The sequence below is a fragment of the Natrix helvetica genome, assembly GCF_964273705.1.
Source record: "Natrix helvetica genome assembly, chromosome: 5".
NCBI lineage: Eukaryota > Metazoa > Chordata > Lepidosauria > Squamata > Natricidae > Natrix > Natrix helvetica.
This window is the reverse complement of record NC_138551.1, coordinates 138,154,654-138,172,290: the sequence shown is the minus strand read 5'-3', so window position 1 is coordinate 138,172,290 and position 17,637 is coordinate 138,154,654.

Below are 17,637 nucleotides of genomic sequence, written 5' to 3'. Positions count from 1 at the left end.
AGTGAGCATAGCCAATATTTCTTTCTCTTTGATGAGGATTGAGTGCCAATATTTTTATGGAAAGGAAAAAATATTTTTTACCATCCTTACTGAGTTTGTTTTTTTTTTGTTTTTTTTGCTTTTGTTTCCAAATGTAGGCAGCAGTCTTATAAAATGTCTGCATCTCAGTATTCTCTAGAGTCATTATGCCCCAAGAAGATGACAGCAGTAGTCCTACAACTCTGATGGACCCAGTTACAGCTCAGTGGGAATCTGTTGAAAAGGAACAACCGTTATTGAAATAAACTATTTTTTTAAAAAAAAATTAAAGAACACAAGACTTTTGAGATCAAAAAGCAGCAATAGAGCTCTGAAGATTTAAAAAAAATGCTATCCCAGTTATAAGATGGGTATATTATCATACACTATATCATACACTGCATCACTATATAGCAAAATAATATAGTGTCATGCATTATGATTCATAGAAATAAAATGAAATTGTTTTACAAAGCAGGTTTTTAAATTTATTTATATTGGTCCTATGCATATAGGAATTTTAAGTATCGCCCCCTAGAGTCTAAGGAGACATATTTCTATTATCTTCTTTAAGAATGAAACACTTTTCATTACAACATTGGAAATTTCCGTTAGAGGAAAATGAAGTTAGAACTAAGGTCTCTTATCTTTTAACTCAAGGTTCTTATCTATTAACTCAGTTGGATGTTGTTGTAAGGCTCACTTGTCTGTGATTTGCTTCCTGACTTAGTCACTCTCTTCCAACATATGTGTTTCCTCTTGTTCCGTTTGCTCCTTCTTCTTTCTCTCTCGTATGGCTGTGGCAACTAAAGCACCAGCAATTCGAATATCAGCAGATTTTAGCACTGGGTGGCCTCTTGCCGTAACATAAAATAAACAGACATATGGATTAGCTAAAGGGAACACAAATAAAGGTGATTCTAAATTGAAATTATAATGGACAAAGATAAACTGGCAGATTACTTATATGAAGAGTTATGTGTGAACTACTGCTCGTTTCACTGATACAAAGCTAATATTCTATATTGCAAAATATGAATACTGTACATTATAAAATATACATGATTAAGAAATCAGATACATGGATGTTTAGCCTGAGATATTTTGTTGTTATGCTTTTCAAATGTACTTGTCTATGTGATTTGTGGATATTCCTTAACAAGTTTGATTTTTGATAATAGTGAGCTGTTTCCTAGAGGTTTCATACAACAGAAAGAGAGAGAGGCGGGGGAGAGAGAATTAAATGTGTGGCAATATTTCCTTGACTAATCTATTATATGCTTTTTAAACTAGCATGTTAATTTGACTTGGAAGACCTTTTTAGAACGTTGCACAAATCTTTTTTTTTATTAGTAAAGCAAACATTTTGGCAACAGTAGAAAAATAATTGTGAACTGTGATTGTTACGGACGGACGGACGTTGTTAAATTTACATGTTTTCACATGCTCACTGGGGATTGGTTGCCCAAACCCCGGGAAGTCTAAACAACTGTCATTGGCCAGATGATCTGCTGGAGCTCCTTAAAAGGCGAACTCTGGCAGCCCAGCCAGCAGAGCGCAGTCACTAACTCTTGCAATAAAAAGTGCTGAAACTCACTCGCGCCCCTCGCCTGCTGCTTCTCGCAGATCTAACACTGGAAATGACGGACAAAGGGACCTGAGAACCCTTATTGGACAAGCAGCCACTTTGCACAAGGACCAAGACCCTGCACCACAGCACGAGATGTCATCCTAAGTATCCCCTGCAACAGCGATCTTTAACCCACAGACGGAGGACTGGCACACGTACAGGGAGTGATTCCAGATGTTCCTGGAAGCCAACGACTACCAGGACCGGCCAGACAATAGGAAGCGGGCATTATTCCTAACTTACTATGGAATGAAAATCTATAAGATGGCACAGATGTTGATTGCCCCAGAAGACGTAGAGGCTGTTGTATGGACAACCCTACAATGCGCACTGAAAGACCGCTACGCATCATCTGCCACCCCCATGGTGAGCCGGAACAAGGTTTACCACCTCTCCTTTAATTAAAGGCCTTGGGAAATGTATTACCCAACCCAGAGGTTGAAACAACAACCCTAAAGTCTTTTAACTGTGGCTAGCCATGGCGAAGGAAAAAATTCATCCAAGTAAGCCACCTGGGAAAATTATTATCTTGAGAAGCAAGATGTGAATAATTGTAATAACATAATGACTATGAAAACAGAAATCAGTGTGGAATTTGTACCCTGTTCCCCTGAATATAAGACCTCCTCAGATAATAAGCCCAATCGGGCTTTTGAGTGCATGCAGTAAAATAAGCCCTCCCCCGAAAATAAGTTCTCTCCAAAAATATTGCAACACAGCAACAGCCATGAAGTGACCACGCTCGCCGCCTACTGCACCTCAAAAATAATAAGACCTCCCCGAAAATGCCAAGCACTTATTTCAGGGATCAAAAGAAAATAAGACATTGTCTTGTTTTCGGGGAAACACGGTATGGATCAGGACATTGTTGAGGAAGGGGTGGCTGAAGTCAGGGTATTATAGGCTGGGTCCAAGTAACTATTAGTTGCTGCTTCAAAAAGGGTTACAGGGGGTCAAAGGTTAGCAGGCATTGTCAGTTGGGTAGCAGTTATGTCTCTTTTAAGTCTGAAGTGCTTGCAAATAGGAGCGGCTACATCTGCTGCTGAATGCACAGGTCGCTCATACCATCTTTATGAACAGAAAGCCATTTATTTTGCTTTCAAACAGAACTGAAATGTAGTCATGAATAAATGGGAGAAACTGAATAAAAACCAATTTGGCACCAAGATCTTAGATCATGTAGGTAGCCAATCAATGATTTCAACATCCTGCAAGTTGGACCAAACATTTATTTTAAAAAGCATTGCAATTACTTGCATTACTATACAATTACTAGTATAAATTCTAGTTACCAATTTATACAGTAATGCAATTTTCTATTTCTGGGACTTTACTGTATTTAGTAATTAGCAGTGGTACTAGGCATGGCAATATAAAATTATGGTTGCTTAGATTCAAAATGTTTAAATATTTTGTAAGAATATGATTACATTAGTATTATCCATTCTTGTTAACAGAGACTGTTAGATTTAAAAACATTTGAACTGTAGGTACTTAAATGCACATATTCCAGATTCCACCCACCCACCCCCCAAATACATGAGAATAAAATGATTATAGTGACTTCACTATCTGGAAATTTTGAAGTAGAGAATATTTGCTATATTTTAGGATTCTGAGTTGAACCGAGATGGAAGGTCTTGTGTGTTGGCCAAAGCATCAAAATATAACTATAGTTGTACAGAACATCCTCATATTTTCAAGATTTGAAAATATGGAGATTTTAACACCAAGTAGTCAGAATTTTTTGAGAGTATTGAAATACATGTATGAGACTCAGCATTCTGCAGTCTGGAAAGTGAGTTAGGAGATTCCCATTGAGTTATAAATAATCAGAAAAGCCATGAAATAACAATATTCATTGAATAGCTTCAAGTCATTCATAATAAAAGCCCAGATCCACTGCAAATTTATAAGCTGTCATGAGTCACTATGGATAGTAAGATATAAATTAAATAAATAAATACATTCATAATAAATAAATAATAGTTAGGGATGATTTCCTCAGCCTAAAGTAAAAGTTAACAAAACAGAGATGAAACTTAAGGTAAGGAAACACTGAGGTATATGCAGTTTGAGAAAAATCAACCATAACTTGATAGCTGTATTAATAGTATACTATTATTATACTATTTATAATTAACCAAGAAAAAAATACCCATGTTGGATTTTTTTTTTAATGAAGTGGTCTGTATCTGTGAAAAAAGCATATTTGATGTGAAGTAATGGTATCATCAGCATCATAATTTTATTAAACAAATTTCTGGTATGTTTATACTTGAAAATATTTGTGCAATTTGAAACCATATATCAAAATGTTTATTCCAGCATAGTTCCTTATTCATTCGTAGAAAGAGCTATCGGATCAGATAGGTGGAACATCTCCTTTTAAAATACTTGAAAAAGGGTGGAGCTTTTATTTGTAAGGGAAAAGGGCCACAAAACAAAATGATTATAGTGACGATATCATATTAAATGTTCTGGACTAGTTCTGCAAAGAATAAATAATGACAATTAATATTACATTTATTAGCACTTGTTCAAGACAGATAAATGTCTTCATGTAATATATAATTGACAAGGGATTGCTTTTTTTAGAAGATTGTATAATAACCGCTAGTTAAAACAACTTTAAAAGATAGATAAAAAGAGATTTATAAAGTAAGCAGTTATCACAATTTTCAAAGATGGAATCTTCACTCTGTGGGACAATGCAGCTCAATGTCCTAGTCTGAACTTTTAACTGCAAATATATAATTGCATACATTTTCAATCTAATCTACCAGAGATTATTATTATTTTAAGATGGCAAACATTTATTGACCAAAAAAACCCCCAGACCATTTTTTTTACCACATTGAAGGTTGAAATTATTTTTGGAATGTGAGGAGGGAGGAGAGGAAGGGAGGGAGAGAGGGAGGGAGGGAGGAAGATGAAAGAGAAGGAAGTTAGGACAGAAGGAAGTTAGGAAGGGAGGGAAGGAGGGAGGGAGGAAGATGAAAGAGAAGGAAGAAAGTTAAGAAGGAAGGGAGGAAGAGAGGGAGGGAGGAAGATGAAAGAGAAGAAACTTAGGATGGAAGGAAGTTAGGAAGTAAGGGGGGAAGGAAGGAAGTTAGAAAGGGAGGGAGGGAGAGCGGGGAGGAAGATGAAATAAGGAAGTTAGGATGGAAGGAAGATAGGAAGGGAGGGAGGAAGATGAAAGAGAATGAAGTTAAGAAGGGGGGAGAGAGAGAGAGGGAGGAAGATGAAAGAAAGGAAGTTAGGATGGAAGGAAGTTAGGGAGGGAGGGAGAGAGAAGGGGGAGGAAGATGAAAGAAGGAAGTTAGGATAGAAGGAAGTTAGGGAGGGAGGAAGGAGGATGAAAGAGAAGGAAGGAAGAAAGTTAGGGAAGGAGGGAGAGAAAAGGGGGAGGAAGATGAAAGAAGCAAGTTAGGATGGAAGGAAGTTAGGAAGCGAGGAAGGAAAATAAAGAGAAGGTTAGAATTATTTTGGGAATGTGAGAACCCAGAGCAAAAGATATTTTTTAAAAAAAATCATCCTATGAAGGAAAACGGCAATTTCCTACTTTTGGAAGCTGTCACTTACTTGCTAAAAATCAAGTTTTAAGTCTAATTAGTTAAGAGATTTTATATATCACTCAAATAGACACATACAGACCTGCAGAAATAGAGACACTCAAACAGTCGTTTTCTATAATTATCTAAAGCGTATGCAGAATACATTTGCGTTGTCTTGAAAAAGCGTTAAGAAGCTCCTGTCGAAAGGATGAGAAAAGAGGAATGAAGTTTGGTGGTCCATTCTAAAGATAGTTTTGGGGGTGGGACGCACAGGGGAAAGTTCCCAGGCTCTCTAAAGTCGGAAGTTCAAACCTTAAACGTCACAAAAACTTTTAACTGCAAATATATAATTGCATACATTTTCAATCTAATCTACCAGAGATTATTTTTTTAAAAAAAAAAATCTCTATAAAATACCATCCCAAAACCAAAAGGGGAAAACTGGAATCCGGAATGATAAACGAATAAAGGGAAACAGATGGAAGTCATAACTGCAAGAAGCCACAAACTAAAAATTCTTTTGGCAGTATATGTGAAAAGCTAAACAGACTTTTATAAAATACTGTATTAGCAGGGACACAAAAGAACCACTTTCTATTCTCTTAAAAATAAGACTTGAGATATTTGACAGGGACTAGCATTTCTTTTGTACAAAAAAATAAATTTTGTGCTAAAATTATTGTCTGATATAAGGTTACTTTGAATAAATTGTTCCTGAGACTTTGTTAGCAGTGGACAAATGAATAGGCATATGGCTCAATTTTCACTGGGCTTGCAAAGATAATTGTTTTGCCAACTCTTTAAGCTTGTTACATGGGGGCTTTAGAAGGCAGGCAAGGATGGGTGGGGGGCACATGAACAAGCTTATACTGACCCATTTTCTGCATTTCAAGTTTGATTGTGTCCCATCTAGCGTTCTCCACCCCCAACCCCAAATCTCTCCGGGGTTGGGGGTGGAGAACGCTAGATGGGACACAATCAAACTTGATTCAAAGGCTTTCGCTCCTGAGATCGGTGCGCTGCCATCCAAAATGCTATTACTACGATCTCTGCCCCCTGGAACCGCCCGAGAAGCGGCAGGTAAAGCGGGCGCTGCAGCGATTTTGGATGGCAGCGCACCGATCTCAGGAGCGAAAGCCTTTGAATCAAGTTTGATTGTGTCCCATCTAGCGTTCTCCACCCCCAACCCCAAATCTCTCCGGATCTGCTTATTGCTATTGCTGCTATTGCGCCCAGCTACTGTATCTCTTTGCTGCATGACAGATCCGGGCGGATTGGGGGTGGGTGGGTGGAGAACGCTAGATTGGGAAGTTAAAAGTTTTAGATGAGCCACCGGCTGGAGGGCTGGGGCCATGCAAGAAGCCCTCTCAGGCAGGGAAGGAGGGGAGGAGGGAGTGAGGATAGACAAGTAAGAGGGAAAGAGGAAAGAAAGCAGGAGGGCAGAAGGGAGGTGGAAGGAAGGAAAGAAAAGCAGACACGCTGGAGGGAAAGAGGAAAGAAGGCAAGCAGGCAGGAAGGAGGCAGAAGGAAGGAGGGAAGGATGGAACTGGAAGGGAGGCAGGGAAGGAGGGAGGGAGAAAGGAAGGATAGGAGGATAGGGAAAGAGGAAAGAAGGCAGGCAGGCAGAAGGGAGGGAGGGAGGTGCAAGGAAGGAAGGAAGCATAGATAAGCAGGAGGGAAAGAAGGCAGGCAGGCAGGAGGAAAGAGAAAGGAGGGAACTGGAAGGGAGGCAGGAAGGAAGGGAAGGAGGAAGGGAGGGTGGAAGGAAGGATAGACAAGTAAGAGGGAAAGAGGAAAGAAAGCATCTGAATGTACTAAACACGAGTCTTCAGGGAAAAGATGGATACATTGTGAAAACTCAGCTGTCAGTTGATCTTAATGTTATGAAATGAAAAGTATGCTATTTGCAATTAACTTGGCATAAAATAATTCATTTGCATTTAATGGTTATTGTTCAAAGAATGTTCGGAAAAATGTTCGGCCCTCCAGCATGTTCACTTCATCCAATCTGGCCCTCTTTGGAAAAAGTTTGGACACCCCTGTGTTACATGGTTGACCTAAAATTGTTCTTAAACTGCTGTTAACTTTATACAGTTGATATAAAATATTTTACTATAGTATTTGGTTCAGAATCTTTTTTTTCTAGATTTTCCTCCTTTAAAATTGGGTGCGTCTTATATTCCGGAGCGTCTTATAGGGCGAAAAATACGGTTATTTATTATGGTATCAATGTCTGACTAAAGAAAGTTTTAATTATGTAATATATCTAAATTTCTAGTGCTATTAAAAGAAGGACTTTCCTATACATTCATTAAATGAAGCATTAGGGGTGCATATTTTCTGCATAGTCAATCAAAAGCAGCCTCCTATTAAATAGGCTGAAAGGGCCATTTCAGGAAACTGAGTTTCTACATCACGAAATGACTACACTGTGTTGATTATTTAATCCAAAATGCTCAATCTCCTGTAAAGTCCTTGACTTGTGACTGGTCTTAAGTCCTCGACTTACGACCGACTGCAAGTCCTCGACTTACGACTGACAGCCCAGCAACCAAAGGCTCACACCTATTGGCTAAGGTGCGCCGGGCTGGAAACAGGCTTTTGCCATGCCCCTTTTGGTTGCTCTGCTTGACAGCTCCCGTATAAATAGCTGTCAAACAGAGCAAGGTGCTGAAGTTGTTGATACCTTGCGTTCTAGTTATTTTGTTCTAATCAAAGTTGTTGCACGTACCTCAATGAGTCCTGACGCCTCATTCTCCATCAAGAATATAAAACTCTGAAAAACCAAAGAGTCTTTTCAAGAAAGGACCCTTGATTAAGTTCTTCTTAGGAGGACATCACTATCTTTTGCTACCAGTATGATTTTGATATGGTTCTTGTCTCAAGCCAGTTCAGTTCTTCTGATTGAGATCCTGATGGTTATCTTATCTTATTTTAGTTATCTTATGTATATGTCCTTTCTAATTTCTGCTGCCTGTGTTATTTTTATCAATTTATGTGCATTTGGGTTTATGTTTATTTTCTCTATATTGTTCTATATTTAATTGACTGGGTATGACTCATTGGGACATTATGCTTACTTATACGGGATGCATTACAAATGCAACACATTCTACCAACATTGTTTGTTGAATAGCCTTAGGATATTTTTTTCCATTAAAGTTCACCAAGTAGGTGACGGACTTGTATCAATGCTAAGAATGCTCAGTCATCACTAGTGTATTCTGGGTTAGGGATGCCTTTAGATTTTTCTAATTTAAATTTGTTTGCAAACTGAGTTTGTCCCAGATCAATGTCATGGGCACAAGGTACTTCTTTGACTACATATGAATTTACACATAGATAACAAGTCCAATATTAAAATGCAAAGATAATTAAATATGTCTTGCATATCAAAATAACTTAATGCAACTTGAATACCTTGATATATGGGTCAGAAGGGTCATTCTAATACTCTAGTTCAGATAGAAAAAATATACACATTTGAAGTTGCTTCTGTGGGAAGAAATATCCATCTGGTTCAGTTCCAAGCTGGGAGAAAGACACTGGAAACATGGAGACTGATTGGACAGATGGTGTAATGATGAACAGAACCAACCGCAGTCCTGGGTCATCTGACGAAATGGAGTTGAGAGTGGGGGTGGGGGTGTTATACCTTCTTTGGGCTTTGCATTTGAACTTCCTGTTCCTGTGCAAGAGCATGTATTCTATTGTCAGGTTCCTATGGGGTCATGTAGGGGTTATAGCTGGCTCTACAGGCAAAAGAGGAAATGTGAATCCTACGTGTTTGTCTGAGTTCCCAGGTTTGGTTGACATTTGGACAGCACTGGGGAATCATGCAATGTCTGAAATGCCCTTAGGAGATTGTGCAGTTAGCGAGCTCTGAATCTTCTGCTAAATAGTAGTGGATTAATCCTATTTAGTCCTGGAGGATCATGTCCTGTTCTTCTTAATCCCATCATCCTGGAGCTGAAGGTCTTTCGTTTTGTAGATAGGCTGGCCCAATCTTTCTTAATGGGCACAAAATAACTGCTGGGGGGGGGGGGGGGCTAGTAAGAGTAGTTTTCTTCCTGCCACTAAAAAAAAAGCATGTTTCTCCATTTCTCATTTAGGGAAATATAACATTCTGCCTTTTTTAATATTCCTCAAAATATTTCATTCTTCTGGGAGGGGCAGGTGGCTTCCCCCACTTCATTCCTGAAATCTACAATCAAGTAGATTCAAACAGATTAGCTTGCAAGGTACATTTCAATTAATGTTGTGATGTTCCCAGCATGTTTAATTAATAATCAACCAGGAGGATCAAGTCACATGAATAATAAAATGCTGGATACCATTCTGGGTGCTTTGGACTTTGTATGTAAAATATCACATTTCTACATAGATTTTTCTCACCTGATCCACCTGATAGTGCCTACTCTGGTGGCAATCTGGAAACTGGTAAAAACCTGAGTCTTTTGGAAGACCTTTAGGAATTTACTTTTTGAATAGTTGGCACCAGTGTGTAATGTAACATGATGCTTTGTATTGATTATTGTTATTTTATTTTATCATTAGTATATGTAGATTAACTAAATTAGTCTTTTGAATTGAAATGGTGGATAAATCACAGAAAACAAGTCAACAAATTTTGGTCAAATGCACATGGTTAGCTAAGAGTAGAGCCATTTCAATCTATGGAGACAGGTTTGTTTGTTTGTTTGTTTGTTTGTTTGTTTAAAAAAACAGCCTCATAATTTGTTCTAATACCAAAGCATGGCTTGGAATTTGCAAATGCATTTGAGTGGATATCTCCTGCAGAACAAAATGTCTTAGCCACTTATTCTTCTTGCATAATAAAAATATTTAGCATTTAGAGACTATCAACAAATGTCAACATCATTTCATGTTATCTGCCCTTCGTACCTCTTTAAAAAGCACTAGAAGCGACTTCCGGTTCTCGCCCCGCGCATCCCCGTTGGGCTCCCCACCCCTTGGGGGGCACAGGACGCCCCGGAGAGGCGTTCTGCTGGAGGAGCGGCACGGCGGGAGGACCCCTGCATCGGCGGCGGCCATCGGGGGGCTCTCGCTTCGCTCCAGGCACCGAGGAGCGCGAAGGGGAGGCGCGCTGAAGCGTCTTCACTGTGAGGCTGTCCGGAAGAAAAAAAGAAAGCTGAAGGATGCGGCGGCGGTGCGGTGAGGTGTAGACTCCCTTCATACCTATCACCAACTCTAAAACTTGTCAGTTGTGTTAATTGGAACTTTTGGCTAACTTGGAGAAGTGCGGCTGGAGGGGAGGGGGATTTCCCCCCCCCCTTGGACAAGCGGCTAGAAACAAACGTGCTCGTAGCCCCAAGGGAAGGAGGAGGGGGAGAGCCAAACCAAATAGGTCACACTCCAACTAAATGGATCTTCAGATTTAAACCTTTAGGTTTTAAGACAATGTGAACTGGAAGCCTTGGGAACTTTGAATTTTGAAAACTTTATTTTTTGCCTCAGTACCCGAAGTTGGCAGGGCAAGATGGCACACTTCCGTTGTCTTCATGAAAGGTGAACTTGACTCCACTTCTCAGCTTCAGGCTTCCAGTCTTTGTCTCCGTGTTATTTGGATAATTCTCTTGTGGATTGTTTGTTTTTGAACTTTCTGGAGTGAAAAACGCCTGTTCCCTGCCAGGGTGATTAGAGAGTTCCCCTGTGCCTGGTCTCTCTACCCCCCGGACTCCCTTGGCTGCTCTACCACTCTGACTGATTCCTCTCTATACTGACTGGGCCCTTTATTACTAATAATGACTTCTACAAGACCACCTCCTGGAAAGCCTGGCTTTGCTGCCTCTGCCCCGACATCTGCAACCTCAAGTCCGAGTACACAATCAACATTGACAGCCTTTAAACAAGCTAAAACTACGGACTTGGAGTTTCATCAAATGTTTCAGCAAATTCTACAGGGACAAGAGGAAATAAAGAAACAACTGAAGGAGATGAAAGAAGAAATTAGAGGGAACCAGGAAAAAATTAATAAGAACTCACAGAGACTGGATCTCTTGGAGCGGGGGGCGGCTGAGATGAGGGGGGGGTAGAGGGCGTGCAGAAGGGAAACAAAGAGCTTGACACCCAACAAATGAAAATAGAGTTTGAGAGAATGTCTTTTTATCTTAGGTTTCAAAATGTGATGGAGACAGATGATGAAAACATAAGGGACATCATGACAACTATTTTGGCTGAGTATATTCAGAAAGAAAAACAACAGATGGGGTGGGAAATAGACCTGGTTTATAGAGTGAACTCCGCATATGCTAGAACATACAATGTCCCCAGGGAGGTACACATTAAATTTCTTAGGAAAAGCACAAGAGATGAAATTCTGAATACACAAAGGGGACAAGCCCTGACATACAAAGATAAGGAGATAACCATACTGAAACAGATCCCCAAGAAAGTGAGGGAGAAAAGAAAATATTATTCGCAATTGGCGAATAAATTATACCAGAAGGGGGTGTGGTTTCGTTGGTTGCTGCCTGAAGGTATGTTAATATTCTGGGAGGAGACAAGGGTCAGAATTAATTCACCCATAGAGGCGCAGGCCTTTATGGAAAAAAATTAACTACTCCTAGAAAAACCAGAAGATATCCCAGTAGATGCACAAGACACGGGAGGGGCCGGAGCACTGCCAACGGGGGGAGATGGGGCGACATCAAGAAAGCTCAGATCACACAAATAAGTAAGAAAATCCACATGACATAAATTGACTGAAATTATTAATGAATTTACCACACTGACTATATGTTATTATGTAATATTTGAATGCTATGCAAATGTACACCATGAGTCTGGAGGGGGGGTATACCTACCGCAGTTTGCGGCTGCCACAATTTGTAACTTTCCCCATACCTTTTCCTTTTGTAAAACACCAAAAAACCAATAAAACTTTGTTTTTTAAAAAAAAGCACTAGAAGCATAATGACATCATTAGTAGTGGTTGAAGTATTTGGCCTAAACGTCTTTTATTCATTTTCCTTTATTAAAACTGGGGAAGATGCATCTTGTAGATTGAATCAAGTTTTGAAATATGAAGATGGGAAAACCTTTCATAGGAATTAAGGTATTGAGATTTAGATTTGCATATACCTTGACTGGGGGATTTTTTTTTCTTGCTTTCTTTTTTCTGCTACTTTCTAAAGCTTTGCTGTGGATCCTGCTTTGTTTTGAAGATTGTGACATTTCTTAAATAAAGATTGTGACATTTCTTAAATAAAGATTGTGGCATTTCTTAAATAAAAATGCTCAATAAGAACAACACAATTTCTCATGGTTAAAAAATGAGTATGCATTCATAAAAATCAGTGCAAATATCTCTATTAAGAGATAAAAAAAATAAATGTAAGATATATTTGACACACGTGCCCCTGAAAATAACCAGTGTTAGCTAGACACAATTAAGTTTTATTCAAAGAATGAAAATTATTTCAATAGTTAATTGTGCACTGAAAAGTATGCAAAATATACTTGAGTTTTCAGTGTATTAAGCAGATTGATCCTCCCTGATATTGCAATTCTCTATTGATTTCAACAGAATTTAGATACTTAAATGTTTGTAGCCTTATGTAACATTATGGTGTCTTATGAGTGCATCTATAGAATTCAAATTGAAAATCTTTTATCTGACAGCTTTTTTACAAGCAAACATGTTAAACAAAAATACAATTCTTTCTTGGTAATTTATATAACACTTCTGAATGACAAAATAATAAAATAGAAAAACGTACCATATTTTCAAGTTTATAAAACACATGAACCATTAACCAATTAGCTTATTGAAAACTGAAAATAATTTAAAAAGGTAAATATGACACTTGCAAATTCTTGGCTATGTTAAGCAGACACATCAATCATATTTTAGCCGAGGATTGTGCAAATGCAGCCAATGAGCTTGTATACTTCTTAGTTGAGCCAATTCAGATGGCAGCACGATCTCAGATTGTCTTGTTATATAACACAATTCCATCCTTATGACATCCTAATGTATTTTGTCATACAATTATCCTATTTTTACATCTTGTTACTATTATTGTTAATATTAATAATCATAACATTAACCTACCACCTGCTTCCAATTGATTCTGGGTGGTTTACAAATTATTAAACACATTTTAAAACAAGGAACAATACAAAAAGCACAAAAACAACACAAAACAAAGGAACCGTTATGGCAGAGAAAGCAAACGAAAAGGAAGAAAGGGGACATCAATCATCCTCACCAAAGGCCTAGGAGAATAGCTATATCTTCCAAATAATAGTAGAGTGGGAGGAGAATTTAAATTTCAAGGAGAATCACATACCAGTGGATATTTCGAGAAAATCTGGGGTCTCAATAGATGACCTTGCTTAAATCAATGGAAATCAACACACAACCTTCCAGATCAAACCAGTCACGCAAATAGCTAATGAAATCATCAGAATTTGCAGATGTATTATTCAGTACATCAAAAATGCAAAAATTTTCAAAAATTCAATTTTTTTTACTATCGGTTCTGTGGGCACTTGGTGGGCATGGCTTGGTGGGTGTGGCAAGTAAAGGATACTGTAAAATCTCAATTTCCTCCTGATCAGCTGGGACTCTGGAGCAGAGAATAGATGGGGACGGGGCCAGTCAGAGGTGGTATTTACCAGTTCTCCAAACTACTCAAAATTTCCACTACCGGTTCTTTAGAACTGGTCAGAACCTGCTGAATACCACCTCTGGTGTTGTTCCTATCTTACATATGGGACTGAAACATAATGAGTGAAGTGGATGCTAAATGGTTTTTTCCCACTTCTTGTTTGCAACATGGCTATTTTAACTCCTTTCAGTACTTTCCCCAGGTTGTTTTTGGAGTCCAGCTAAAGTTTCTCAGACAAGGAAGTACAAGAAGGAGAAAAGGTCAAGAATTTTAGCATGCTTCTTTCTGGTTTGTTCGTTTCTTTGCTTGCTTTTGTTGGGGGTGTCTGAATGTCTATCATTTGGGTATTTTAGGCTAGCAACATAAATGCTAGCAACATAAAGTACTCTGCCAGAACATACAGTGCTCGGAAAAATAGTAATAGTATTTTACCAAGATATATCTTTACTGCCCAGAATCTAACAGTTAGTCACATGATGCATTTAAGTGAAAATGATACAGATTACATTTGGGGTTCCTGCAGGGGAAAATGTCTATCAATAAACTATGGTGTCTCTCCCAAAAGATGCAATTTACCGTGTTTCCCCAAAAATAAGACAGTGTTATTTTTTGGATCCCCTAAATAAGCACGTGGCCTTATTTTCTGGGAGGTCTTATTATTTTTAAAGTGCAGGAGGCAGCAAGTGTGGTCACCTCATGGCTGCTGCTGTGTTGCAATATTTTTGGAGAGGATTTATTTTGGGGGGTGGACTTATTTTAGCACACGGGCTCAAAAGCCTAATTTGGTTTATTATCCGGGGAGGTCTTATTTTGGGGAAAGCAGGATATATTATCAATTCTATTAAAAAAGACACCACCTTTGAGAAAATGCAAGCAACCTCAATTGAAGGTATTAAATAGTTTTTGAAATAGTTAAAAAAGATATGGTAACAATAATCTCAACAGATTATTCTGAAAAATACATACGCATTTTATTGTCAAGCCAGTCTTCCAGTTGTTCAAATATTAGTGGTGTAGTTGTATCCAAGATGCCACAAAGGCGTTTAATTCGAAACATCATTTTACGATAATCCTTTATAACAGCTAACATATTAGGACCATGGTTTTTAGCCTGTAATTACAAATATGTGTATATGTGTGTGTGTGTGCTTGTGTGTATACATACATACATACATACATACATACATACATACATACATACATACATGTAAAGTGGTATTGGGAGAAACAACATTTGCAGGGTAAAGAATTATAGGTGCACAAAGTAAGAAAACCTTCCAGAAATTGTCATAAAAACAAGAAAAAATTTCCCTGTAATATTGCATTTTGATACTAAAGACTAAAGGATTTTATGGCAAAGATCAAAGTTTGCTGAAGTGCTATATATCTAATAATCTGGTAACAGAAAATACTAGATGTCTATGAGATTCTCAGTCATGTAGGTTATGGTTGTCCCCAATCTGGACTTTGTTTTTCCTTGACGTGATCAGAACCCTACATCACCGGGCTAAAGATGTGCCTACCAGCAAAGATGGAAGAGAAAAAATACTAAAACAAATCAAGGAAGCCCTCAGAACATGTGGTTACCCCAGTTGGCCCTTCATCAAATCCAAAAAAAGATAGTCCCAGCAGGACCACCTCTATAAAAGACAAAGAAGAGAACAATAAACAAAGCAATGTTGTTGTTCCATACATTGCAAGAATATCAGAATAGTTCCAGAGGATTTTACACAAACACAAGACACATGCACCCTTTAAATCCAAGAATACACTAAAATAGAAGTCTGTCCACCCCAAGGATAAAACACCCAGACACAAACAAACAATGTGATATCTGCAGGACAATGCAGTGAGACATGTGAAGATATGTTCATTGGAGAAACAAAACAACCACTTCATAAATGCATGGCACAACATAGGAGAACAAACTCACCAGGACAAGATTCAGTAATCCAGCTGCATTTGAAAGACCAAGGCCACTCTTTTGAAGACAGAAAAGTCCACATTCTGGACCAAGAGGACCAATGGTTTGAAAGAGTCAAAGAAGGCATGTATATTAAAATTGAATGGCCCTCTCTATTCAATGTTAGGGGGGAGGGTCTATCTCCTGTTTACAACACAGTCCTTTCAGCAGTGCCAAGAAGGTTCCACCCTATTCAGATTACTCTGATGGCATAGATGAAGCTCCAAGTGCCCTCAACAACTCTCAGAATGAGAACTAACGACCAGATGGCTGCAGGGAATATAAATCCTTCTATTCTCTACCATTGAGGCAGAACTGAAGATGCTCTTGGTTGAGAAGCAAAATGCCTTAAAAGAAAAATGAAGTCCAGTTGTCTTTTGGGGAAAAAAGCATCTTTGGGACAGAAAATACTGGTTTTTCGCACACGCACACAAAGAGATGGCTACAATTAGCCAGAAGACAAAAAGAAGCCAGGAAAACCATAGAATGGTTGGAACAATCTATCAATTGTTGTGTATAGCAACTTGATAATGGGTAAAATGAAGTCCCTATTGAGTTTGAGACTGTGGACAATATATTTTTGTGCTAAACAGAAAACTGCCCTTTTAATAGACCAGACTATTTTGTCCAAATAGCCCAGTATTCTCTAGTAAGGGCTGTAAAAATCATTGGGCTTTCAGATTTGTATAGGGATTATTTCTTGTATAAATCAACTCTGCATCTTTCAAATTTTGAGGCTAATGTTATTTTATATCAATCATTACTGTTCAAGCTGGACAAGGTACTAGCTACAGTAATGCAAACATGTCAGAGATATAATCCATTATAGTCCATCACAATATCTCATATTAATGAAATTAAAATACATTACCTTCACTTTTATTCTTTTCATTTTGCTACGTTCAAACCATCCTTTGAAAAGTTTTTGAATACAGGTCACAGCTGATTCAATTTTTTCCTGTGAAGGAACTTTTCGGAGTTTTTTAAAAGCTTCAAATATGTCTAAATGTGGCCAAATCCTTTTCACTTTCTCATTAATTATATTTATGTGTCTTTGTCTTCTAGGGAAGAGGAGGAGAAGGGAGGGAGGAAGTTAGGAAGGCTTTGCTTTAAACTAAATGCAATGCTTAGAATAAATTGCAATAAACATGGAAACAGTGGATAATTAAACATTTCAATACAAGAGAGTGGAAAATGGCTGGAGAATATGAAGCAATATTTCTATTCAACCTGTGGCTGTAATCCAAAGAGGCACTCAAAACAATGCAGTTTTATTCTCCCATTTTTATCTCTAATACAAGCAATAGAAAACACAAATGGTTCCAATTGGGGTTCAACACACTGAAATAAAAATTATGTATGTTAATGCTTTAGAAGACCACCTGCCATACCACACAGAAACTGTAAAAGAGAGCTTCACGCATTAAAACCTGTATGTTTAAACTCGCATCTTTTAAAAAGAAGAGCCTCAATTTTGTTTTGTGCATGTATGAAGTGTCATAAATTTACCGAGAAAAACAGCAATGTGAGAGTTCAGATAGATTAAGGAATATTGTGCAAAAGAAAGATATATTTGTAAGGAATATTGAAGTCTTTTTCTGAATTAAATGCATCTGGCTAAGGTAAACAGCAACAGAAATATAACCCATTGATGTATTGGTTTAACCTGTTCTTTGGAACAGATAGAAAAAAACATTGAAAGAAAGGAAAAGTGTGTATGTATACGTATGTATGTATGTATGTATGTATGTATGTATGTATGTAGGTAGGTAGGTAGGTAGGTAGGTAGGTAGGTAGGTAGATAAGTAGGTAGGTAGGTAGGTAGCAGGGGTG